The sequence below is a fragment of the Pelodiscus sinensis genome, chromosome 2 (genome assembly GCF_049634645.1).
Source record: "Pelodiscus sinensis isolate JC-2024 chromosome 2, ASM4963464v1, whole genome shotgun sequence".
Classification (NCBI taxonomy): domain Eukaryota; kingdom Metazoa; phylum Chordata; order Testudines; family Trionychidae; genus Pelodiscus; species Pelodiscus sinensis.
This window is the reverse complement of record NC_134712.1, coordinates 209,583,631-209,611,412: the sequence shown is the minus strand read 5'-3', so window position 1 is coordinate 209,611,412 and position 27,782 is coordinate 209,583,631. Positions and strand designations below refer to the sequence as shown.

The 27,782-nt window shown below is 41.3% G+C and overlaps 1 protein-coding gene across 10 annotated transcripts in view; it reads left to right on the top strand.

Annotated features, from left to right (window-relative positions):
* Positions 1–27,782, top strand: part of UMAD1 (UBAP1-MVB12-associated (UMA) domain containing 1) — a 152,449-nt gene that overhangs the window by 36,337 nt on the left and 88,330 nt on the right. Inside the window, exon 4 of one of the 10 annotated variants that reach the window (XR_012902035.1) lies at positions 864–994. The exons of the other annotated variants lie outside the window; for them this stretch is intronic. The gene's annotated coding sequence lies outside the window, so the exon portion shown is untranslated. The remainder of the gene's footprint in view (positions 1–863; positions 995–27,782) is intronic. 10 annotated transcript variants of the gene reach the window in all.

Here is a 27,782-nt window from a genome sequence, read left to right as displayed (position 1 = left end):
CAACTAATGCACTCTCATTTCCCAGATCCAGATAACATTTATTACTACGTAAGTTGTATCTTTCCTCTGTGCTCTTCCTGGCATTCTAACATGGACTGGTTCCCTCCCTTTCTTTTTTCTCACCTTCATTGTAAGAATTTTTCCTACTCTCAGCAATTCCAAATATTTTATCTTCAGCTCAATATTTTTAAGAAAACAAGACGTACAATAAAATAAAGTTTAACAGAATAAGATAAGTAGAATTAATAGAATCCATATTATTCATATATTGCATTAAATACATTGATCATTTGACTATATTCAGGAAAAATTAACTGTAAATATTTTGTATGTACCTCAATCTATATTGGATAGTGTGTGTAAGTGTAACACAATTCTGGTACTTGTTCTTCCTTTCATGCTGAACTTGTTTAACCAAAGTAGTTGAAGCAATGTTGTGAATTAAAAAAATCATCCCAGGGACAATAGTCTCAACTATGTCATTAATGGGCCCAACATGCAGTGTGCATTAAAATATCTGATTTTTTACATTTAAATATGCAACCTTTTCAACTGGTTTTCACGTGTCAGACCAATTTAATTTTTCATGCTTCATACCAATATTCAGTATTGCATGTGTGCTTGTTAGATGTATGTGAATAATTGGCTTGGAAACAACACAATCAGATCTGCTCTGTTAGGTTAAGATAATGTGATCACAAATGCACATTCTTACAAATAAGCTGCCCTAAAATACAAAGTGGAAAAATAAATGTAGTGTGAAATGTTATGTAAAACACAGGCACAGCATAATTAGCAAAGGACAGTAGAAATGCCATTTGTTAAGACCTGAATAGTAACAGTCAATTAATTTCTCACAACAGGAAACAGCAAAGTAGCTAACAAAGGAAGATCATCTGTCAACTACAGTGTGAAGACTTTACAAAGCTTCACAAAACTGAAGCAGTTCATGGAGTATTATAATTCATGAATTAAAACCTTCACAACAGCAAAGGTGACTGTTGGGTCATAATTATATTGCTTTGCAACTGACTGAGTCGTTTACAAACACATATCTTAGTGAAGAACTTGTTTTAATAGCAATTCATTAAATCAGTTTTTGCCAGTCCTCTGAGCTATTATAAAGTTAGATGAGAATAGTTTACATATTTGTGTATAGATGGGGGGAGAAGTAGTAGTTACAAAATGTCTAATTCTTTTAAAGTATGGGACTATTCATTTCAAAAGAAAATTAGGGAGACTTCAATCTGTGTGATAATGCAATCTTTTAGGAAATATGTATGCTAGAATTTTTAACTTGAGCTGATTTGTGAACTTGATTCATACTAGTCTGTATTCTCTGAATGTTTGTTCTAGGTTTCATGTATTTTTTGGGGGAACTTCTTTGAAGAAGAAACTGCTGCCTTGTCTTTCATAAATTTTGTGTGCTGGAATTGTCAAACATAAAAATTCTGTGTATTTATGCTTTGGTCCTAATAATTTTGTGTTGTAAAAGAAGCAGCAACATTAAAAACATAAGTATTAGTTCTAAGGGGCAATTCTGAAGGTTAAAAAAACGCCAAACCCTCACTGATGTGGTCACTGACTGAAGAGAAAGAAACGCCCCACATTCCCCTTGTATATCAGAGCCTAGGTGGGAACAGTCTATTAGATCTTGTGTGTTTGAATGCCAATGCAGGCTCCCCAATGTTGGGGAGGGGGGCCATGAGCCTTGGGGACTGGTTCCAGGCAAGCTGAGGGCCACATCCGGCCCCTGGGACTAAGATTCCCCACCCCTGACATAATATGAAGATTGCAATTCTAGTATTGGCTATTCATGGAAGAACATAGATATCTATATTTCACACTCATCACGGGGTCCAAATTGTGCCATTTCACAGTTGATAAGCAGAGCCATACTGAACATCTTTACCTTCCTTTTTTTTTTTTTTAAGACTTGGATAAGCAGGAATGGAAGAAAAAGGGTATATCCTATGCAGAGGAAGTAGTAAGTATGCTGCTACCAAAAAGCATTTCTAGTAATTTTGGTGGCTGTGATCTTTTCCAAGAGATTTTTTAAAAAGGCATACATTTTCATGTACATTTGCTCCATGTAAATTTTAGATAATTTGTTAGTATCTGTGTGCTGTTTGCTAAAGTCAAATTGAAATACTCAGGTAGGCTAGTCAAAGTCTCATGTGAATGGTTACCACCTTGTAAGGCAGTTACCAGAGCAACAGTGAAATATAACAACAAAGGTAAAAGACTTTTACTCCCCTGGAGGAAAAATCAGAAACAAGTAAAACAAGAGAAATTATCCAGTTTCAAAAGAGGAGCATAACCAATACAAACGGCATGCACTTAGATGGTTTTCCACTTGCAGTTACTACAAGTATAGGCAACATGTCTAACTGTCTTTTGGCTATATAGCCATAGTGCTGCATTACCTTGCATCTACAATGGACCTGATCTTTAATCTTAAAAGTTAATGAGTTGAATGGGAACAGGGTCAAGCCCAGTGAGAGGATATCCATGCTTTATATATCACTGTTAAGGATAGTATGGGGTAGAAATATATAAATCTAATACATTCATCTATTGTTTTGTTTTTGTCTGGTTTTGAATAATCTAATAGTCTTATAATGATCAACAGATAACTGCCCTACAATTTAAAAATGAATTGGCAAACAAAGCATGTTGGAACTAGTCGGTCACCATGCTTGACTCCACAGACAGATTCCAACGTGAATGGCACCGTTCTCTATGCCAGAACTACCTTATGGCACAGCGATGTTCAGGATGTAGTAGGGCTGCAGACTGCCAGCAGTCCCTGTCCTGCCACCATGGATTAGGGCTGCAGACTGCCAGCAGTCCCTGTCCTGCCACTATGGATGCACCTTGCGATTTCAGAAGTTGCCCTCATCCTGCAGTTCCCGGTATCAGAGGGGGCTGTAGTACTTGCTCCCTGTCTTGGGCCTTCGCCTGTGTTAGGTTGGCCAGTACCCTTTCGGAATGGTCCTCCCTTCCACCAGCGCAATCCATGCCATGGGCCACTCACCTAGGTAATTCAAATGACCATATAGCCTTTGCCATGGCCTCTGGCACAGTGGCCCTTGCAATGGTGCCCTGGGTCCACGTGAGGTTTTTCCATACAGCCTTACATTTCTGAGGCTCAGTTAGGACCACCTGCCAGACAAACGCCAGTATCAGATTTGGGTAGGCTGAGCAGCCTACCATTCAAGAGGAAATGGAGGATTAATCCCCACCACTAGAGGAGGAATAATCTGCCCAGGCTACCTCTTCCTCACTTCCAAATGAAGCCATAGCGGCAGCATTTCTGCTAATCCCATAGGACAATAATAAGGCACATGAAGACTTCGTGAAGTGGGTGGCTGGAAACCTGGGCCTCCAGACAGAGTAGGTGGAGGAGTCCAGACACCCTCTTCGGGGTCCTGGAACAGGTATCTCTAGCGAGGGCTGCCTTACCGGTTCATGAAGGGGTTGTTCCTTCCAAAAGAGGATGGAATGTAAATACTCCGTACCAGCCGAGGAGTAAAACTACCACAACTGGATCCAGGGGATTGGTATACCACCCTCTCCCTCCAAGACCTTTATTTCCACATCGTGCTCTCTGAGAGAAGTGTTTCCTTCACTTCATGGTAGCTGTGAAATGTTAGCAATTTATGGTCCTCCCATTGGGGCTTACTACAGCCCTGAGGGTTTGTACCTAATGCATGTTGCTGGTGGCAGCTTACCTGGGACACATGGGGTTCCACGTATATCCCTGTTTGGACAACTAGCTTGTCAAGGGTACTTCCAAGACCAAAGTCTGATAGGACGTTTCCCTCCTGCTGGACACATGTCAGCAGCTGGACCACCTGGTGAATGAGAAAAAGTTAACCATTAGTTCCAGTTAGGGAGGTGAAGGACTAGTCGACTATCCGATAAGCAAATGCTTCTATCAGAGGCAGCAAAAGGGGCGGAGAAGAGAGGGTATTTCAAAGCAGCAGCACCACTTGAAGCCTGAGGCCAGATCCCAGGCTCTATGCAGCGTGGCCGCTTTGAAACTGTGTGCGGCCTGAGGCCAGCGTGTCCCCAGGCTGGCTGCAGAGTTTCAAAGCGGCATCACCACATAAAGCCTGGGATCAATTGGGGACTCCCCCACTGATCCCGGGCTTCATGCAGTGCTTTCACCTTTTGAAGTGTATCAACAGCCCTAGTGCTGTTGATACGCTTCAAAGGTGGAATCACTCTATCGAATAGTCAATGCAAAATGCATCCACTATGTGATTAGTCAATTAGTCTATATTTAACATCATTAGTTCCAGTTTAAAGAAGAGAATTCATTGAAGCAGTCCTAGATTTAGTAGCAGCTTGGGCTGTGCTTTCTCTGGACAGGTTCAAGTTGTTTACGAAGCTTGTACATCAAGTTTCAGCTTTACAGCTGACCACAGCTGGGATTTGCTTATTTATACTGGGTCACATGGCAGCATGGTGTGCCCTCTGTAACTGTGGTTAGTCTCAGTTTACTCGCCAGGCAGGCATCCACTAGACAGTGGTGACCATTCCATCATGTGTTTTCCGGGTACTTCAATGGTGGACTGTACTAGGCAACATCATGGCAGGCATGCCATTCTGACAACCACAGCACTCCCTGGAGTTGGCTTCTGACGCATTGGGTTTGGGAAGCCCCTCTCTTTGCATGTTGTGGATGCAGAGAAAGTGAAGTCCTGCAGAGTTGAGACTCCACATAAATGTCAAAACTCAGGGCTGTATGAAGAGTGTGCAAGGTGTTTCTCCCACACCTCTTGGGCAGAGTGGTACAGGTCCTCATGGACAACATGACCACGATGTTCTGCATCATCAGATGAGAAGGGCTCCGCAGCCCTCTATCAGGAGGTGTTAGGACTCTGGGACTTGTGTGTCCTGCACGATACCTCCCTAGAGATCCCCTTTCCGGCACCAAGAATGCCAGTGCGGACCACCTGAGTAGGCAGTTCTCTTCTCATGAGTGGGCTTTTCACCTGGAGGTGGCTTCCATGCTCTTCTCAGAGTGGGGGTCTTCCCAAGTGGATCTATTTGCAACCAAGCAGAATGTGAATTGCTCCAGGTAGGTCCTGGAGGGTTCCCTCATGGATGTCTCCCTCCTCCTTTGGTGCAGGAAGGAGTCCTCATGTATGTGTTTCCCATTATCAGAAATGCCCTGCAAAAGATAAGATGCTGTGCAAGTGATTCTTATCATGCCGGCCTGACCATGTCACCACTGGTACAGCACACTCATGAATCTCTTGGCAGCTTCTGTGGCTTTTTCCTGTCTGTGTGGCTTTTCTGTCACAGGTTCACAGCAGTCTATTTGCACCTGGAGCTGCGGCCCCTCTACCTCACAGCATGACTGCTCCATGGTTAAACCTGCAGAAGTAGGCATGCTCATCGGAAGTGCAGTTAGTCATCTTGGAAAGCAAAAATGTGGACCTTGTGGACAGCTATGTGGCTAAATAGACCTGATACTTGGTCTGAGTGAGTCAGAAGGGTATTAGTCCCATATCATCTGCAGAGGGGCCTTAATAGGGTTATCTCCTTAACCTGAAGCACTTGGGCCTTGCTCTAGCACAGGGCTGGCCAATCCGTGGCTTGCAAGCTTCATGTAGCTCTTCCTGCCCCTTAAATTGCGGTTCGCAAAGCCTCCCCTATGGCTCGCAAAGCTGCCCCTGCACACCTAAAAATGCCCCCTGGCCTCTGGTTCCCCGTGTTCACCGTCCAGTGCAGCGAAGCAAAATGGTGACGGGAGCCTGATGTGGGCCAAAAAACCACCAGGCGTTTTGTTTAAACGGGTTGCTCGATAACTGTTTTCCCTTAGCCCTTTGCGCTATATCCCCAACTATTGTGGCTCTTTGCCTTTAACAGGTTGGCCACTCCTGTTCTAGGATCTATCAAGGTCCATCCAGCTGTGATCTCTACCTTCCATCCACCTTTCAGGGCTGTTCTGTGTTTTCCCACAATTTGAGAGCTAGATTCTTAAAAGATCTTGAGAGACTTTTCCCACACGCTTCTGTTCGTCTACCGTAGTGGAACCTTTAATTATGTTCTGTCTAACTGATGGGATCTCCCTTTGAGCCACTGCCCTTCTGTTCCCTCTCACTCCTGTCAGCGAACATGGCCTTCTTGATATCCATAACATCAACCAGGAAGGTGACTAAACTCCATGCCCTAAAATCAGAATCCCTTTGCACAGTCTTCTTCAGGGATAAGGTGCAGCATAGATTTAATATGACCTTTCTCCTCAAGGTGGTCTCTACCTTCTGCATGGGCTAGGATATCTTTTTTTTCCTGCCTTCTACCTTAAACCCTATAAGACCAGCAAGGAAAGGGTGCTTCAAATGCTTTGAATGTCAGGAGAGTGCTCACTTTTTACCTGGGCTGTATGAGGCCTTTCCATAAATCCTTTCAGCTCTTCGTGGCATATGCCAACTGTATGAAGGCTCTTTCAGTCTCTTCACAATGAATTTCCAAATAGATCACCACCTACATCAAGACATGCTATGGTCTAGCAAATGTAAACTCTGCCCCTGGTGAGAGCACATTCCACCAGGGTCCAATCCACTTTATCTAGGAAGCTGACCAATGTCCCAGTGGTGGATATCTGTACGATTGCAATGTGATCTTTGATTCACATGTCACATCCCACTATGCCATTACGCAGCAGGCCAGAGAGGAAGCGGGATTTGGCAGAGCCATATTGAATTCTGCATGTCCCTGCATTCCTACTCACCTTCACAGATACTGTTCAGAGTCACCTAACTTGAATGGACATGAGTAACACATCTCAAAGAACACCAGAAACAGGTAATTGTCTGTCTTTTCTCTATTCTGTTAAATAATGGTATGTTCTTATAATGTAAATTTGAGATTATATTCTCAATTACGTTGGCAGAATTTGCTGTCCTTTACTGTGAAGTTTGGTGACCTTGAAATAGGGTTTGGGTGGTTGCATAATTTCCACTGGCTTTAGAGCACTTACACATAGATGGTTCATTGAATAAATGTTTTACTAGTGAAGAGGAAGCCTACAGTCAGTTAAACAATGTTTCTATGGATTAAGATGACAGTTTTGTTCTCTCATTGTACTATCCCTACCATAGCGTATGCTTGGCTCTTGCATACTGTGAACATGTCCTGGGCAAATTTCCATTTACACAAGTTTACAAATATGCTTGTATATTGAGCTGTAAAAAACCCTCTGTTTTTTCCAGATTTGGCTTGTTGGTTCTTCAAGTGGCCTGATCTTCTGGAGAACTTCTCACACTTTTTTCCATGCTCTCATGGAGCGTTCTGGGGATATAAAAGGGGAGTAGCTCAAAATATTCTTCTGATCCATCTACTAATTTGAGAAATGTTAACAAGATTCCAAAGTAATGGAGAAAGTATTGAGAAGCATGAGTATGTGGCTTCTAGCAACCTCCAGTCAATGATAAATAACAATTCCTTCTCCTTTTTGAGCAGCCTCTACTTACTAGTTCAGCATGCAGTACAACACCACAGAAGTGTACTGAGGAGGCATAGGTGAATGAGGACAGCAGAGCTGCTGAAATTGTGTGCTCTCCTGAATCAAGACTCAGAAATTTGTCCAAAGAATATATCAAATTACAAGTAACATCAATATGTGATACAGACAATGTGAAGGCATACCATGGATGCTGCCTTAGGCCGATTGAAAATGGTTAGACGGTTGTAGGAGGCTGATCATCAAGTCAGAGTAGTGAAAATAGTCTGTTCATTTGGACACCTTTAGAGTTGTGGAGGGTTGATTGAAATCTCACCCTCTATATGTCAGAAATGTCTGTGGATGTAATTTGGCTAGGTTTGATTCCCACAGAAAGGAGTGGGAGAAAGGTACAAATGGTCTCCGTTGACATGGCTTCCCAGACAGGCAGGTTTCCTGCATCTGAGATAAACCACACACCCCTCCCCCCAAAAAAGACTGGAAGAACAAAAGGCATGCAAAAAGGTGGTTAAAATAGATGCATAGAAAATTTTAATATTGTGTTGTACTGTTTCACATACTTCATATTTAGTTTTCCAAATATTAGCATTGCACAATTGAGCTGACACGTTTGTTTCTAAATTGGGGATGTAAAATCCCGTTTAACAGGTTAATGTGTTTAACCAGTTAAAGCTGGTAGGGCAGCCACTCCAGCCCCACTGGGCTGGAACGGCTCCCCTGTCTGCTGAAGCCAGGCTGTAGCAGTCCCTGCACTTCCACTGCAGGCCAGGCTGGTGCAGCCCCAGCCAGAGCAGCCCCTGCCTGTGGGTCACCCAGGCTCCCCATGGAGAGAGGTTGCTGCAGGTGCCCAGAGCAGGCCGCCTGCTCACATGGGGTGGGGAGCTGGTCAAACCCCCCACTGGTTAATTGTAACTGGAAAGCATCCCCCATTAAGCATAACTGGTTACCCTGTAGCATCTCTATTGTAAAAGTTACATTTACTAATGTTTGAGGGGTAGAGCGGAAGAATGACTTCTCGTGTCTTGCTCACAACCCACCTGTTAATGCATCCCAGAATCATGTTTGCTTTCTTTGCAACGGCATCACACTGCTGACTCGTATTCAGCTTGTGGTCCACTATAACCCCTAGGTCCCTTTCTGCCGTACTCCTTCTCAGACAGTCACTTCCCATTCTGTATGTATGAAACTGATTGTTCCTTCCTAAGTGGAGCATTTTGCATTTGTCTTTATTAAACTTCATCCTATTTACCACAGACCATTTCTCCAATTTGTCCAGGTCATTTTGAATTATGACTCTATCCTGCAGATTAGTCGCAACCCCTCCCAGCTTGGTATCATTTGCAAACTTAATAAGCATACTTTCTATACCAGTATCTAAATCGTTGATGAAGATATTGAATAGAGCCAGTCCCAAAACATGGATTGGACAAAGACATGTCTTAGGGTGGGGGTCTATTAATAGTGATTCTCTATGTTCTAGTAAGGAGGAGAGGATGGAAGATGATAAAATATGGGTAAGATCAGATTAGAAACGAGCAAATGAAAATATAGCAGGAGACAGACAGATAAATGGTGACAAGTTTTAAAGTGTTTATACATAAACACTAGAAGTCTAAAAAATAAGATGGGCGAACAAGAGTGGTCATATTTAAGGGTGATATTGATATAATAGGCATCAAGAAACCTGTTGACTGAGGACAATCAATGGGACAGTCATACTAGAGTACAAAATATATCGGAAGGACCGAACAGGCCATGCTGGTTGGCAGACAGGCACCACACATGAAAGAAAATGTAGAAATAAATGAAGTAAAAATCTTAAATTAACCAAAATGTTCCAAAGAATCTCTGTGGATAATGAAGCCATGCTCTGATAATAATAATATAGCAGTAGGGAAATATTACTAACCACCTGATCAGGATAGCGACTGTGAAATGCTATAGGAGATTAGAGAGACTATCAAAATAAAAAACTCAGTAATAGTGGGGGATTTCACCTACCCCACACTGACTGGGTACACGTCATCCCAGGACAAGATGCAGGGAGAGTTCCTTGACACGTTAAATGGCTTGATTCTGGAACCTACAAGAGGAGAGGCAATTCTTGATTTAGTTGAAAGTGGAGTGCCAGATCTAGTCCAAGGGGAAAATATAACTGTATCACTTGGAAATAGTGACCATAATGTAATAAAATATAACATACCTGTGGTGGGTCTGCAGCCCAACACTGTGGCATTTAATTTCAGAAAGGGGAACTACTCAAAAATGAGGAGGTTAAACAGAAATGAAAAGATATAATGCCAGAAGTAAAATGCCTGCAAGCTGCATGGAGACTTTTCAAAGACACCATAATAAAGGCCCACCTTAAATGTATTTCCCAAAGTAAAAAGCACAGTAAGGGAACCAAACAAGTGCCCCCATGACTTGACTTGGTCAAGTAAAACAAGCAGTGAGAGATTAAAAAAGTGGAAGTTAAATCCCAGTGAAGAAAACAGAAAAGCGCATAAGCTCTGTCAAATTAAGTGTAAAAATAGAAGAAGGAAAGCCAAAAGGAAGTTTAAAGAACAGCTAGCCAAAAAGTACTAGTAAAATGTTTAAGTACATCAGACGTGGGAAGCCTGATAAATAACCAATGGGGCCACAGGACAATTGAGATGCTAAAGGAGAAAAGACAATAAGGTCTTTAGTTTGCGGAGAAATTAAATGAATTATTTGTTTTGGTCTTTATGGCTGAGGATGTTAGGAAGGTTCCCAAATCTCAGTCATTCTTTTTAGGTGACACATCTGAGGAATTGTCCCAGATTGAGGTGTCTAATTAGAGGAGACTATAGAACAAAATGATAAACTTAACAGTAACAAGTCACTGGGACCAGATGGCATTCACCCAAGAGTTCTGAAAACTCAAATGTGAAACTGCAGAACTATTAACTGTGGTTTGTAACCTATCCTTTAATTAAGGTTCTGTACTTAATGAGTGGAAGATCACTAATATGATGCCTATATTATAAAAGGGGTCTAGTGGTGATCCTGATAAGACTATCAGCAGTACCTGTCAAATCAGCTGAAACTATAGTAAAGAATAAAATTGTCAGACACATAGATGAACATAATTTGTTGGGGAAAAGTCAACATGGTTTCTGTAAAGAGACATCATGCTTTACTAATCTACTAGAGTTCTTTGAGGGGGTCACAAACGTGGAGAAGGGAGATCCAGTGGATATAGTATATTCCAGAAAGTCTTTGACAAGGTCCCTCGCCAAAGGCTCTTAGTAAAGTAAATTCTGATGGGATAAGAGGAAAGGTTCTCTCATGGATTGAGAACTGGTTAAAAGGTAGGAAACAAAGGGTAGGAATAAATGGTAAGTTTTCAGAATGGAGAGAAGTAACTAGTGGTTTCCCCCAAGTGTCCGTCCTAGGACCATTCCTATTTAACCTATTTATAAATGATCTGGAGAAAGGGGTAAACAGTGAGCACAAAATTTTCAGATATTAAATTGCTCAAGATAGTTAAAACAAAGCAGACTGTGAAGAGCTTTAAAGGGCTCTTATAAAACTAAATGATTGGGTAACAAAATGGCAAATTAATTTTAATATTGATAAAATGCAAAGTGATGCACATTGGAAGACATAATCCCTACTACACATACAAAACAATGGGAGCTAGTTTAGGTGTAACCACTGAAGAGATCTTGGAGTAATTGTGGATAGTGTTCTGAAAACATGCATTCAATGTGCAGTGACAATCAAAAAAGCAAACAATGTTTGGAATCATTACAAGAGGGATAGAGAATAAAACAGAGAATATTTTATTGCCCCTATAGAAATACATGCTATTCCCACATCTTGAATACTACATGCAGACGAGGCCACCTCATCTGCAAAAAGATATATTGGCACTGGAAAAAGTTCAGAAAAGGGCATAAAAAATTATTAGAGGTTTGGAATGGGTGCCATATGAATAGAGATTTAAAAGATTGTGACTTTGCAGCTTAGAAAAGAGGCAACTAAGGGGGATCTGATAAAGGTCTAAAAAATCATGGGAGGTATGGGGAATGTGAATAAGGAAAAATTATTTGCTTGTTTCCATAACATCAGATCTAGGAGTCACCAAATGAAATTAATAGATAGCAGGTTTAAAACAAAAGGAAGTTTTTCTTTCACTGCACATAGTCAACCAATAGAACTCCTTTCCAGAGGATGTTGTGAGGACCCGGACTTGAACAGAGTTGAAAGAAAACTAGATAAATTCATGGAGGTTAGATTCATCAATAGTTATTAGCCAGAATGGATAGTAATGGTGTCCCTAGCCTCTGTTGTCAGAGACTGGAAATGGATGACTGGAGAAGGATCATTTGATGATTAACTGTTTCTGTTCACTCCCCTGAGACATCTGGTATTGGCCACTGTCAGAAGGCAGGATACTGGTCTAGAAGGACCTTTGGTCTGACCCAGTATGGCTGTTCTTATATTCTTAATATTTTTACATTCCTCAGAGGAATCTTTTTTTTTTTTTTTTAATTCAGAAAGTAGAAAATTAAACCTGAGATTCTGTATCACTTCATTCGCTTTCTGTTCTCTCTCTCCTCCCTCTACCACAGTAACAGAGGAAGTAATCTACACTAGCCTGATATAGGGCACAGATTACTTGCTCTAAAAACCCAGTGAAGCTGCATTGGCTGACATGTTTGGGGGTGGAGGAGTCAAGGGTCCATCAAGTAGCACTCAAATAGAGGCTATGCAGAAAGAAATATTTCCATGCGAACTGATCATGCTTTATTTTTCTCAATACTTAGGACTGAAAATACAGTGCATTCTTGGTAAAATTGTTAGCTTGTACAGGAAGAATAAACGTTTACATTTAATTACCAGGAGAATATAACAATCTGAATTTGGAAAAGTGAATTACAAGTTCATGTAACTCCTCTTTTGCTGTCTCTGTTGGTGTCCGATTCCGGATCTAGAGTCTGTATTTCTTTTTCCTGCTCTTTGATATTTCATTTATTTTAGTTTTAAATGTGTTGGGGGAAGAACAGTTTTTATTTCTTCACCAGTACTTGAGGTATACAAACGAAATATACAGATCAGTAAATGTAAAGCTGAGATATTAATCCTTTTTGCTATAAGTGTATTTTTCCATACTTAATACTTTTGCAAAATAATGGTAATTAATGTGAACATTCTATACTGTGGTTGCTCTGGGGCATAACAAAGGTGAAACCAATTGAAGTGTGGTTTTTTGAATTTCTGAAAGCAAGGCTTTAAAACGAGGGTTTAAATCAATTGTCTCAAGACCTCTAGAGTAAGAGTTTTGAGAGTAGTGTAATAGTACTTTGTGTCATTAAAGTTTAGGTCAGCACTTCTGTTGTAAATCCTGTTTTTCGGGGGGGGGGGGGGGGGGTTCTCAAATTGTCCATAAAAATTGATTGAGCTTCAGACTTTGAGTATAAGGTTTCAATGTAGCAGCAACATTGCTCTTTTACTAATTTAAATAAATGTGTGGTTTTAAATTGTATAGGTGAAAATAAATTGAAAGTTTTTATATATTTTAACATAGTTTTTGTTCTTTTAACCTTAAACTGTGTTGATGGAAAAAGTAAAATTAAGCAATAATTCCTATTATCTATAATGAGCTTTTTAGTTGAATTCTTTGCTTAAATAATTTTTTTTCTCTGATGGAAAATATTAAAACATTCTGGATGAACATACATTTTAATAGCTTTCAAATTGTGGTGAGAGGGTATTATGAGACTCACTAAATTCACCTAGATAAAAGAGGAAAAACATGAAGAACCAACAAAAACAATTATGCATCTCCTGGACCGAATTTAAAAGATCTGTCTTTCTCATGTACTTTTGGCTAAAGTTAAGATACTTGTGCCTTCTAATGTGACAGGCTGTGTTGGGAAATTTTGTATTAGTGCATGGCAAACCACAGTTGGCCAGAATGGTTACCAAGACAGTTATTTGCAGATAATAAAAATTTGTTAGGGAGTAAAATATTCTGAATAAATGTTCCTCTCTCTGGGGAGCCTTCAAATCAAGTAAGATTTCCCCTGGGATGCCCATAACTAATGAGTGCAAAGATGAGACACTAGGCCAGTTCTGGCAAGGAATACTCTCTGGCAGTGGCTACACGTGAGGTCTCTGTCTCCATCGGTGCCAACACCAGTGGTGTCGATGCAGCTCCCAGCACGCTCTTTGTCAGGCTCGCTGATCTTCATGGAGATGACACTTGATCTCCGTGTCGGGCACTGTTCTTGATGCTGGTCCTCCAGGTTACCCAATTGTTCACTTGCCTCTCCCAGATGTCAGTGTCGTTACATTTTACCACAGTGTTTTTAAGGATGTCTCTGTAGTACTTCCTCTGCCTTCCATGAGACCTTGCCCCAGTCCTCAGCTGGGCTTAAAAAATCTGAGGCAAATGTGTCAGGCAACCTGACCACATGACCAGACCATTGTAGTTGCTTGTTAGGGTCCGTCTACACTGCAACGCTATGTCGGGATACCAGAGTATCCCGAAGTAGCTATCTTGTGTCTTAACAGCAAGCCTGTTATTTCGGGCTCACTAATCCAACGTTCCTGTAAGCTTCATTCTACGAGGAATAAGAGATGTCTCAGAATAGTGCTTTATTTTGAAATTTGGCAGTGGGTAGACAGCACCAAATGACAAAATAAGCCATTTAAAAATAGCACTGATATAAGATGCATTCTGAGCTACGCAAATTACGTATAACTTATTTTGAGTTATGGTGCAATGTAGATGCATCCATAGAGCCTTTATTTCTCTAAATTGTCAGAAATCATTTTTAAAGTAGATTGACTTCTTTCTAAGACACTGTTTCATGCTTTTCTATTATACTATTCCTTTTTTAGTAAATGCATTTGTACATTAGTGCTGCCACAGCTCATAATGAAATTATGTAAATGAAATAAAACACATACAAAAGCAATTCAATCCAGATTTTACTAAATATGCTGCCAGTCCTGCAAAGATTTAAACATATGCTTAAGTTTCTGCACATTGACTTCAGTGGGACTGCCCTACAATGTGTGAAGTTAAGCATATGTGTAAGTCTCCACAGAATTGGAGCTTGTGCTTGGGCCAAAACCCTGAATAACTGAGACGTAGCACATAGTAATAGTAACATTTTCATGAGTTATCCTATAAATCAACACATTCGTACTCTTCAGTTAGTTAAAGCTTATATAAGCTGCTAAATATTAGCCTGTTTTAAACTAGCCAGTGTAGTTTCTGTCTAGTACATCTGGTAAGTTAATATAAACGGTCACTACGAGTATCCTGCAGGGACCTGTTTTTTGCATGCATACAGAACCATTTATGTAGAAATCAAAGACTGTGAATCAAAAGAAAACACTTGTTTCCAGTATACTGGAGACTTTTTAAAAATGGCTTTGAAAAATTGAGAGTATTGAGGTTTGTTTTTATTGTGGAACCTATCAGGGAGAACAATTTATAGTCAGTGCCATTCTTCATAGCTGAATGGGGAAGAGGTGCTTGCTTGAAATGGAGCAGCTGCACTGGTTTTAGTTTAGCTCACAAAAACATTTGCTCTTTAATAAAGAAGTTCAGATTTTGAGGTACAGTTTGTTTTCATGATGGTAGTGGTCAGTTGTGCCATACAAGGCAGCTGTAGTATAAGTGAGGGAATATGTGAGGGGAAAATGTAAGTACTTTAAAATAATTATACTTCTGAAAAGCAGAGTATTCACTAAAACTAGGTAAAGGAATTCTTAAAATAACTTGATGCAACATGAAAAGCTTATAAATTAGCTTACAAGTGAGCATTTACTGTTGCCACAAATATTATGTTGTTATGGTAAACATTTTTATAGAAGTTTGCTTACCCAGGACACTTTTTTCAAGGCAGCAATTTATTACAAATGTTTTTGATAATCTAATACTTTGGGAAATTGATTAGCATATTTAATTTCCCCCAAAATATAGAATTATAAGTATACCAGAACTCTGTTTTCTCTACTCTTCCTCTTTTTAAAAAAATCATTTGGGATACTTCATTTGTCTTAAGGGAAAGATGTACATTTAACTTTTATACTGACAATTCAGTATATAATGCTTCCTAGACTCATTGGAAGCAGTTGTAACTTAAATTATATGTACCTCTGAGAGTTAATAAAAATTAATGCTACACATATGAGTAAACGGCACAAATATTCTGTCTATTAAAATGTGAAGCCTCAGACTCGCAGTTAGTTTTTAGAAGGAATGGTATTTTTTCTAAATAGCAATGTTTGTCTGAACTAAGAATAGAAATACCTTGATTCGCATCACAAATCACAATCTGGACATTTAAAAGGGTTGTCTTGGTTTTTTAAAACATTTTGTGGTCACAGCTAATAACTAGTCTGAACTTGGAGATGTATGCCTTTGCACTCTTTATATGCATGACAAATTTGCTGGGTCCACTGTTGATCTGTGTAGATTACAATGTTACACTCTTCCTAGACCAGCTCTAACACTTCGCTCTTCTCTCTGCTTAATATACCAGTTCCTTGGATATGGTTTGCCATGCTATTATGAAAGGTTTTTCTTTGTTTTATCACATGTCTTACCTTCTTTATAAGTGTAGTTCTAACCTGAGTTTGATACTGTTTTTAGGGGAGATTTCATGATAATATAAAAAGGCAAATTCACTGCATTGGTATTAATGTACCTTAAGTTAAAGGCTAAGTGGATTCCTACTGTTATGACTTTTCTGGTCTACTCAGTGCTATCTACCCATTAATAAAAGCATCAAAACTTGTGAAAATAATAACCACTTGAGGTATGTGAGAGAAGATCTGACAAATTATGTTCAGTTTTGTGTAGATCAGGTTGGAAGTATGATATGGGATGATCTGTTAAGATGCAGAATTTAGATGAGAATATCCTGATAACAGATTAATACAAGTAAGACATATTCAGGTCGCATGGGTTGAGATGAGAAATTCTGTTCGATGATTGGACCTCTAGTCTGAGGGACTCAGTAGGAAGATTGGTAGTTCTGGGCTATAATTTCAAATTGATCAGAAATGGCAGATGTCAGTTGGGGGGTATGCCAGGTTGTCCTCTGTGTTCTGTTCTATGGTTCACTGCTTCAGATTGCAGTTATGTTGTGCTTTTTTGAGGGCCATACATTATAACCTAAAAGGTGAAAGAACATTGCCTGTAGCTAGGCATCTGAAGATCTAAAAGTAATACAGGCAGTCCCCAGGTTACGTACAAGATAGGGACTGTAGGTTTGTTCTTAAGTTGAATTTGTACGCAAGTCGGAACTGGCGTCCAGATTCAGCCGCTGCTGAAACTGGACGCCTGGGACCAACCCGGCAGCACCCCAGCTGCTCTACCACAGGCGTCAGCGAGAAAAGCCTGCTCTGCTGGGGGGGGCGTACTATCTGCGGGGCCCCCCCCAGCAGACCAGGGAGACACGGGCGGCGGGACCGCCGAGACGCGCCGTGGTCCCGCCGCCTGCATCCTCCGTGGCTTTGCTCTGCGTCTCCCTGGTCTGCTGGGGGGGGCCCCGCAGATAGTACGCTTTTCTCTCCCCGGAGGACGCGGGCAGCAAGATCGCGGCGCGTCTGGGTGGTCCCGCCGCCCGCGTCCTCTGGGGCGAGAAAAGCCCCGTTCGTAAGTACGGATCCAACATAAGTCGGATCCGCGTAACCCAGGGACTGCCTATACACCAATGCAGGAACTGAGACCCCTTTTATTTCTATACATGAGAAAGTGAGGTCAGAGAAAGTGAGGCCAGAGAAGACCAGTTGTCAGGTATCAAAATGATGGTATTTCTGATCCTTTAGTTTTTTCCTGAACTTTCAACTCATGATTCCAGGACAGTGATTTTTACGAGGACGCTGCTTGCTGTTCCCCCTTCACCCCTGCCAGAACAAGAGGAAAGTACACTACATGGGTCACTCATTCCTCTTCCCCCTGTTTCAGCCCAGAGAATTTTGTCTTGTATCACGGCATGCATCCAACATTGCTACGAGCTGACATAAGTGCCACCCCGTCAGCAGTTATGACATCTCATTTCACTTGAGCCTGATGTCTTTGGCAGCCTTTTCGGCTCAGGTGCTGATCCAAGTGATCTGTCATGCTTACCTTACCACCTGGTCATCTGTCCATACATTCGTGTCCCACTGTGCACTCACCCAGCAGCGACAGGACTATGTTGTCTTTGGCAGAACTGTGCTGCAAACTACATACCAGTGAACTCTGAGTCCTTTCCACTGATGCTGCTTGTAAATAATCTAGAATGTTAATCGTACGCTTGATGGGGAGAAGAGAGGAATGGTTGTTTGCCTTTTTGTAACTGTTCTTCGAAATGTTGCACATGTCTTCCATTACCTGCCTTCTTACCCCTCTGTCCGAGTTGTTGGCAAAGAGGAACTGAGAGAGCATGGGCTGGAAGTGTGTGGTGAGCACAGCAAGCGAGACAGCACTATAGCCGGTCCTACAAGTTACCACTAAGGCCCTTCCCAACCTGCTATTGATACCGAAGGCATCTTCCTTAGGCTACGTCTAGACTGCAAGTTTCTTTCGAAAGAGGCTTTTTCAAAAGATACTTTCGAAAAAGCTTCTTTCAAAAAAGAGCATCTAGACTGCAACCTCTTATTTCAAAAAAGTGAGCCGCTTTTTTGAAAGAGAGCACCCAGGCAGTCTGGATGCTCTCTTTCAAAAAAGCCCTGTTTGCATTCAAGAACGCCTTTTTTTGAAAGAGCACTTTCGAAAAAAGGCGTTCTTCCTCGTGAAATGAGGAGTACCGCCGTCGAAAGAAAAGCCACGTTCTTTCGATTTAATTGTGAAAGAATGCGGCTGTAGTCTAGACGCAGGTAAAGTTTTTTTTTCGGAAGGCTACTTTTTTCGAAAAAACCCTGCAGTCTAGACACAGCCCAGGTGGGTGTCTCAAAAGTGTAACTACAATTGAAATACAGATACTTAATCAATATTAATGACTTTAGTATAAAAGATGCATACTCACAAATCAGCAAATCATAACTTTCCCAGTGACCCTTTATGTGACCCATCTTGTATAAAATCATAACTTATCATAATCTTACGATTATGAAGAATACGGTGTGCAGTATCACAATAGCTTTTTGGGCATACTCTTTCTAAGTATTAAGTCTCCACTATAAACTAGATGTTCTAATCCACTGGCTCTTAGCCTTTCCAACCTATTGTAACCCTTTAAGGAGTTGGATATTTTTTTTTTGTTATTTCCCAAGTTTCACCTCACTTACAAAATCAGACCTAAAAACAAAAGTGTCAGAGCACACAGTTTCTGAAAGATTATTTAGTTTTTCATTTTGACCATATAATTATAAAATAAATCAATTGGATATAAATATTTTACTAACATCTCTGTGTATAGTATTTCATTCAGCATTGTCTGAATGAAACTTGGGTTGCATTGACTTTGCTAGTTCTTTTTATGTAGCCTGTTGTATGCTATCTAGTTTTACATCAACTCATCTAGATAGTTAAGGGGCATACATACCTCTGGTAGGGAACCATTGCACTAATCCATATAAAAGGTTGCAACTAGACTAGATGACCTCTGCAGTCCCTTCTTGCCCTTGTGGTTCTGTGATCATAGTAGAGCCCTTTGAACAAAAATTGTGTTCACAACATAAGATGGAGATCACATTTGGCACAAACATATGTCACAGTAATTTCCTGTGAGACACATGACTAGGAGTTGACACGTGACCTAGAACTTTAGCTCCCAATTTTAATGTGCACTGGAATAGGAACATGAATGCCACATCCCAATATCGTTTTACATAGACCATCTTTCAGTTGTGGCCATGATATGCAACTTGTAGCTTTTACTGCAGAGACGTGATTGGATGGCAATTTTTTTTGCCTATTTTTCTACCCTTTGTCCAGCAAAGTACTACATTAAGAACAAAGGAAGAAGATGTGTATGGCATGCTTGCTTCTTCTGGTCTTATTTATAAAACATGTCTACTCTGCAGATACTCATTTAAATGTATCTGTTTCTGTCTGTATAGGTACCTTTATAGTACTCCTCCTCTTTGTCTGGAAAGTCCCCTCCCTTATTTTTATCTTTTGTTGTCATCTGCACTCTGACTCTGCATATAAACTGATTACTTTGATCAAACAAGATGGTGGATTTCTAATAGAGATACTTTTCTTATAGTAGGCTTCTGGAGGTCCTGATTTTTTTTTTTCAAATTAATGTTCTTTTTTAAAGTGCAGATAGTTGACTCTTCTAGTTTTGATCTGTCTGTGTGGTAGAGATTATGGTTTTGACTATATGTATTACAGGTTCTTGATATTAGGAAGATGACTAAGAACAGGAGAATTTTAAAGCTGTACGGAGTAATAGTGTCACCCCCAATCAGGGGCGGATGAGAGTGCCGCGGAGCCCCTCCTTTGACACGCCGCATGTGCGGGGCCTCAGGAAGCCCGGGGTAGCCACCCTGCTCGCCCTGCCCTAAATCCGCCGCTGCCCCCAATGCTTTGTATGTAAGAGAGCAGTATGATTGCTCTGAGCTCCAGTATACAGAGGGAGAAAAGCCAGTTTAGAGTCTATGGGTTAAGTTTAGAGGTGGAAGCAACAGGGCTAATGTTGTGGTTGGTCTATAGACCACCAGATCAGGTGACTGAGGTAGCCGAGGCTTTCTTCAGACAACTGAGAGAAGCTTCCAGATCACAGGCCCTTTTCTCATGGGGGACTTTAATCACCCTAACATCTGTTGGGAGACCAATACAGCAATACACAGACGATCCAAGAAGCTTTTGAAGAATGTTGGAGATAACTTCTTGGTACAAGTGCTGAAGGAACCTACCAGGGGACATGCACAGCTTGACCTGCTGCTCGCAAACAGGGAGGAACTAGTAGGGGAAGTAGAGGTGGGGGACAATCTGGGAAACAGTGATCACGAGATAGTAGAGTTCAGGATCCTGACCAAAGGCAGAAAGGAGAGTAGCAAAATATACACCCTGGACTTCAGAAAAGCAGACTTTGATTCCCTCAGAGAAGTGATGGGAAGGATTTCCTGGGATGCTTAAATGCAGGGAAAAGGAGTCCAGGAGAGCTGGAAGTATTTTAAAGAGGCTTTATGGAGGGCACAGGAAGAAACCATCCCGATGCGCAGCAAGAAAAGCAAATGTGGTAGGCAACCAGATTGGCTTACTGGGGAAATCTTTGGTGAGCTTAAACACAAAAAGGAAGCTTACAAGAAGTGGAAACTTGTACAGATGACTAGGGAGTAGTATAAATATATTGCTCGAGAATGCAGGGGAGTAATCGGGAAGGCAAAAGCACAATTGGAATTGCAGCTGGCAAGGAATGTGAAGGGTAACAAGAAAGTTTTCTACAGGCATGTTAGCAATGAGAGGGTGTGGGGCCCTTACTGGATGAGGGAGGTAACCTAGTGACTGATGATGTGGGAAAAGCTGAAGTACTCAATGCTTTCTTTGCCTCTGTCTTCACGGACAAGGTCAGCTCCCAGACAAATGCACTGGGCAACACAGTATGGGAAGGAGGTGGAGAGCCCCTGGTGGGGAAAGAACAAGTTAGGAACTATTTAGAAAGGCTAAACATACACAAATCCATAGGTCCAGATTTAATGCATCTGAGGGAGTTGGCAAATATCATTACAAAGCCTTTGGCCATTATCTTTAAAAACCCGTGGAGATCAGGAGAGATCCTGGATGATTGGAAAAACTGCCCATCTTTAAAAAAGGGAAGGAGGACAATCCAGGGAACTACAGACCAGGCAGCCTTACCTCAGTCCCCGGAAAAATCATAGAGGGGATCCTTAAGGAATCCATTTTGAAGCACTTGGAAGAGAGGAAAGTGATGGGGAATAATCAGCATGGATTCATAAAGTGCAAGTCATGCCTGACCAATCTGATTAGCTTCTATGATGTGGTAACTGACTCTCTGGATATGGGAAAGTCAGTGGATGTGATATTCCTTGACTTCAGCAAAGCTTTTGATATCGTCCCCCACAATATTCTTGCCAGCAAGTTAAGGGAGTATGGATTGGATAAATGGACTTTAAGATTAATAGAAAGCTGGCTAGACTGTCGGGCCCAATGGGTAGTTATCAACGGCTGTGTCAGGTTGGAGGTCAGTTTTTAGCAGAGTGCTCCAAGAATCGGTTCTAGGACTGGTTTTGTTCAACATCTTTATTAATGACCTGGATGAGAGGATGAATTGTACCCTTGGCAAGTTTTCAGATGACACTAAGGTAGGGAGAAAGGTAGATACACTGGAGGGCAGGGTTAGGGTCCAGAGTGACATAGACAGATTAGAGGATTGGTTCAAAAGAAATCTGATGAGGTTTAACAAGGACAAGTGCAGAGTCCTGCACTTGGGATGGAAGAATCCCAAGCATTGTTACCGGGTGGGGATTGAATGGCTAAGTAGCAGTTCTGCAGAACAGGACCTGGGGATTACAGTGGATGAGAAGCTGAATATGAGTCAATAGTGTGCCCTTGTAGCCAAGAAGGCTAATGGCATATTAGGTTGCATTAGGAGGAGCATTGCCAGAAGATCTAGAGAAGTGATTATTCCCCTGTATTCGTCTGTGGTAAGGCCACATCTGGAGTATTGTCCAGTTCTGGGCCCCCCACTATAGAAAGGATGTGGGCGCATTGGAGAGGGTCCAGTGGAACCAAACTATTAGGGAGCTGGAGCATATGACCTGTAAGGAGAGACTGAAGGATTTGGGTTGAATAAAGATGCAGAAGAGAAGAGTGGGGGCGGGGGGGGATTTGATAGCAGCCTTCAACTTCCTGAAGGGAAGTTCCAAAGAGGATGGAAAAAGGCTGTTCACAATAGTGGCGGATGACAGAACAAGGAGCAATGGTCTCAAGTTACAGTGGGAGAGGTCTAGGTTGGATATTAGGAAAAACTATTTCACTAGGAGGGTGGTGAAGCACTGGAATGGGTTACCTAGGGAGGTAGTGGAATCACCATCCGTAGAGGTTTTTAAGTCTCAGCTTGACAAAGCCCTGGCTGGGTTGATTTTGTTGGGATTGGTTCTGCCTGGGGGAGGGGGCTGGACTTGACCTCCTGAGGTCTTTTCCAGCTCTGTGATTCTAAAATTGGCTTCTGAATATGCATAACTCAAAGCTCCTTTAGAAAAAATACCTCACATAACATATCAATTTTAAAATTAGTGTCTGCTGGATATGTATATCCTATTTTTGTGGATGTATTGTTCTGGTATGTGAAGCTAGAAATATGAAATGTTGTCAGCCGACGGTCAGGGCAGTGAGTCCCTTATGACCGGCTGCAGTTCTTTTAAATTGTGCTTGGTTCTGTTACAGCAACTGAAGGAGTCAGGTTAAAGCTTAAACAGTTACTATTTTATTGTTACAGGGTAAACTTAGTTGTTAAGTGCTACTACTGTGTTACAGATAACACAGCCACTACAAAGGACAGGACAGAAATTACACTAAGTCACTAATAGGTACCATGAAACCCCTTTGGTTCTCTGAGCTCTTATTAAATGCATGCAAAATAGACACATAGCAGGTATAATTCTCACACCTGCTTTCCAGACTTGGCGTGGCCAGCGTCTTTCTCTCAATCCCTTGGGAAGAAGTAGGGCGAGGTTGGGCGTCCCACAGACCTCGGGAGACAATCAATACCTGCCAGCAGGTATAGATGATTGGAGCTCAAATGGGGTGGGCTACTACACCCTCTTTATACCCCTTGGGTCACGTAGGCTTCTTCCTGGTCTCAAGTGGCCAATTAGGAAAAATGGCTTTGAATGCCAAGTTTCCCACGAAGGGTGCAAAGCATAATTCACACCTGGGAAAATGCAGACAATGGGCACCTCTGGTATGTGATGGGCGAAGATTCCTCTCCTGGGACAGTGCAGGCGTGTCAGTTACTGGTACTAGCCATCAGGGCGACGGGAGGCCCCGGGTCGTCAGCTAGCCCATTTACTGTCTGGTTTCTGTTCATGGTAGAGTCAGGGACAGGCAGCACACCTGCATTCCCAGGGCATCAAAGGCTGACTGCCTTTCTCTTGCTCTCTGGCGGCGGGGCGGGAGAACAAGATGGGGTTCATGTCTGGCTACAAATGTGGATCTGTTTATAATTTTAAGTGTGCTAATGAGGGCCATTAATGATGCTTTGGAAACCTAATGGCTCAGTGATCATGTCAACAATTTGTGAATGGTTCTGGTTTTCCTGTAATCCTGGATTGTGGTTGGTCATGCCAGTACAGGTGACCAGGCCACCTGAAACCCATTTTGTATCTTGTACATTTCCACTCAAGGTGAGAAATTTGAACCGAGCATGCAAAATTCCCGCCTTGGGCAGAAGCGATTGGTGGTGGTGGAACCAAGCAGCATGGGCAGTTTCCAGATGCCAGGCGAAACCCCCCCCCCCCCCCCTACTTACACCTAATATGCCTCCTGGCAACATCTAGGACTGAAGAGGGGGAAGGATCGGGTCCAAGCTAGGAGGCTGCTTAGCTTGTGAAAGATGTTTAGAACAACTGTTTCGGATACAAATTTGCATATAGCAAGTTCCTTAGTGGAGTAGGATTACCTGGCATGCTTGGTTTGTCTTGGCTTAGTAGCTTACTTTGATCTGTCTGTTTTCTCTTGCAATCACTTAAATCCTACTTTTTATACTTAACACTATTATCAAGCCTAGTTGTTGGCAAAGAGGGGAGCAACTGCCTATGCATATTTATTTTAATTGATAAAAGGGGTGAACATATGAGCTTTCTCCATGTAAGACAAGTTTGTTTGGGGTTTTGGTTCTCTTTGGGGACTGTATTCCTGGTGCTGAAGCTTTATAGCTAAGTCCTCCCAGAACTGAGCTAAGTCAGTGTCCATATTGCTCTGCAGGGGGATGGTAACCCCAACTCTGTCTTGGCTTGGGGACACCAGAGCTTCTAGCCTACCAGGGCAGGAAGGCAGGTATCAGTGGCTTGATCAACATACTGGGGGATAACCCCAAGGGGACTTTTATGATCCAAGCCCTCACACATGGAATCTTCAGTTTTGGGATGCAAAGTTCTTTTAGATTTGAGAAATCTTAGTTTTCTCTCAACAAAGAAAAGTAAAAGACCACTCCTCTAATGTGAACAATAAAACAGAATTGTTCAAACTTATTTTGTACAAATTGGCCAGAGCACTTCTCCAAAGCTGTTCTATTTGGTAATGTTAGTTAAGCTGGTGGGCTACGTCTAGACTGGCCCCTTCTTCGGAAGAGGCATGATCATTTCTAACTTTGGAATAGGGAAATCCACGGGGGATTTAAATATCCCCCGCGGGATTTAAATAAACATGGCCGCTGCTTTTTTTCCAGCTTGGGGAAAAGCCGGAAAAGAGCGTCCAGACTGGCGCGATCCTCCGGAATAAAGCCCTTTTCCGGAGGATCTCTTATTCCTGCTTGCAAGTGATTGCGCTCCAACCTCGCGGGAGGGAGAGTCACAGGGCTGGAGTGCCAGTGCAGGCTTCCTACTTCTAGGGAAAGGCTGAGCTTCAGCCACAGCCCATCTGCAAGGTGTCTGTGGATAACTATTGGTCTGTGGACCACCATTTGAGAACCACTGGTGTTGTCCTACAGCATCTTGCAGAAAAAATTAAGAAAAAAATCATAAGCTAGTGTTTAAGGTTGAAGAATTGAAATCAGTGGCTTAAAGTGTCCAATCTTCTGACGTACGTATGGGAAAGAAGGTATCTTTGAGAGTGGAAAAAAATAGCATGATTTGAATTTATTAAAATTCATTCACAATTTGAATGCCCTGTACTACAATCTTTGTTGGAGTGCTATTAATGACTCAGAAGGAATTGAGCGATGTTAATTATCCCAGAGAACATGGCATGGGGTAAAAATACTAGTTTGGGCCCAAGTGAATGACCAAAATTTAAAGCTGATCAGTTGTTCCTTGAATTTAAGGAATAAACTCGAAAATCCAAACATCCTGTGCATTTCTATTAAATGTCAAATAGATAATGGCCTGAATGTTTCTTCTAGTGCACTCATTTGAAGAAGTGAAATACTTTAATTCATATCGTGCATTTCATTTCTCATTCAGTTATATGCAAGTGTAATTGTCTGTCAACATCACTTTTGGTTACAAATTACAGATCCACAGTATTAATTCCTGATGTGATATATGCCATGAGATGTTATGTATAGCATAAGATCCTCTGACTTAGTATATAACATTCTCATATGCAAACTAATAACATGTTTCATGGTTCTAAACTATGAAACCACTTAATTTTCAACTTTTTTGAAAGGATAAAGAAATAAATTATTGAATGTTATAGTGGTAGAATTCTCCTTTACAAATGTTTTTGTTAAATCCTTGCAAATCACGGTATGGTTTAAACACAAATAAGTTTAAAAACTGGTTTAGTGTCCTGTTTAGTTTGTGCCTATAATTTACTAATATGGTTAAAGCAGTATAAATCAAGTTGAAGTGGACTTTGTATATGGACAGCCTTAATGTTGTGTTGGTTTAATTGAACTAGTTTAAAATCAAACCTTGAAAGTATTGCAATTAAGATCAGGCTTAGTTTAAATATATAGAAGATGAGTCTTCCTCCCCTACCCCCCCCCCCCCCCCCAAGATCACATGTAGAGATGACAGGGAAACAATCTTTCTGTCCTGTGAAAAGTTTCATATTTAGAAGAAAAAAATATTTGTACAATATTGTCATGAAAGGCTGTTTTTAAACTAGATACCTCAGTGAGAACCAAAACATAACTTTTGGTTTCCTCCCTGGGCTGCTCAGGGAGCCCTGGCTAAATTGGCATTTCACCAGATGGGCTGCCAAGGAGCTGGACAGCCTGAAGCCTATGAAGCTGGACAGCCAGACTGCCAAGCAGTCCTTGGAATCTGGGAGCCAGAGCTCCATAGCAGCCTGCCAGCTGGTTTGCTTAGGAGCTGAGCATTCTGGAGAGGAGAGACGCAGAGGCAGCCGGAAAGCCTGCTCAATGGCTTCCCCATGAGGCAGGCTGCCAGGGAACTTAGGAACTCTGGTTTCGGCTGCTGAGAAGCTGCAGACTTTGGATAACTGGAAGCCATGTAGCTCAGTCTGTTGAACAGCCATGGAGCCTAGGAGCCTTGTCTCCCTAGTAGTTTGTTTGGTGGGCTATGAAGCAGCCAACAGCATGAACGCTTTAGGAGCTTCTACTAAGTTGCTGCCTTTCAAGTGGTTTGTAGAGGAAATTAGATTCTTCAGTAGCCTGCCATGCATTCAGCCAGTGATCATGGGAACTGGGCCCTGAGAGGATCCCAAGCATTCAAAAAGCATGGTGCCTGATGTGCAGGCTTTCCAGGAAAACTTGGAGCCAGGAGCTTGGAAACCTTGTCTGTCTTGAGAAAATGGGATGGGTGAACTGGCAGGAAATTAGTCAAGTTTCCATCACAAGTTTAATTGAAATCAGTACATTCCACCAATATGATTTGATTTTGATGAACTGGCATTTTCTGACTAAAAGCATTCCATCAATAGGTTGTTATACTTCACTATAATATAAGTTTTTGATTTGCAGTTACGGTAGTTTTTCATTTTGTCCACAAATTATGAAAGTAATAAAGCTTTTGGTAGTAGTAACTTTGCTATTCCTATTCGTATAGTATCTGTACAATCGTTAAATACCTTTTGTTTTGTATGAACTCTTGCTAAAGCTATGAAATAAATGCAGCTTGTATTTTGTGGTGGTTTTGTTTCACTAAGACGCAGCTGAAAAGGTGCCTGTATTTTACATAAATACTTGCATTTAAAAGGCTAGCACACTAAAATTGATGATTGTGATAATTCACTTTGAGTTTTATGACTTAATTATAGAATGTATATGGCGATTGTTTAGTTGCAGCGAAATTGTCATTTTCCCTTGATTCTCTTAAGTATTTGTGCCTGTCTTTTGTATGATTTCCATTATAATCCTCAGCAGACTTGAGTTAAATTCCAGTATTTTAAAGTCTCAGAGTGGTAGCTATTATTAATCTTTATCTGCAAAAACAACAAGGAGTCCGGTGGCACCTTAAAGAGTAACAAAAAGAATCTGTTAGCTTTTAAGGTGCCACAGAACTCCACATTAGTATTTTAAAGGTCAGTGTTTTTCTAAGGAAGTCAAACTATTATTTCCAAGAATAACAAGAAAATAAAAACAATGACTCATCAGTTGTCTCATGTATCAAAGTGAGAAATATTAAAAATCTGTGGGTTTTTCATAACTTATTCTACTATATTTAAAAAAAACTTAGATTATAAAATTGAATTGATATACATTTATTTCTGTTTTGTTTATATAGAGGA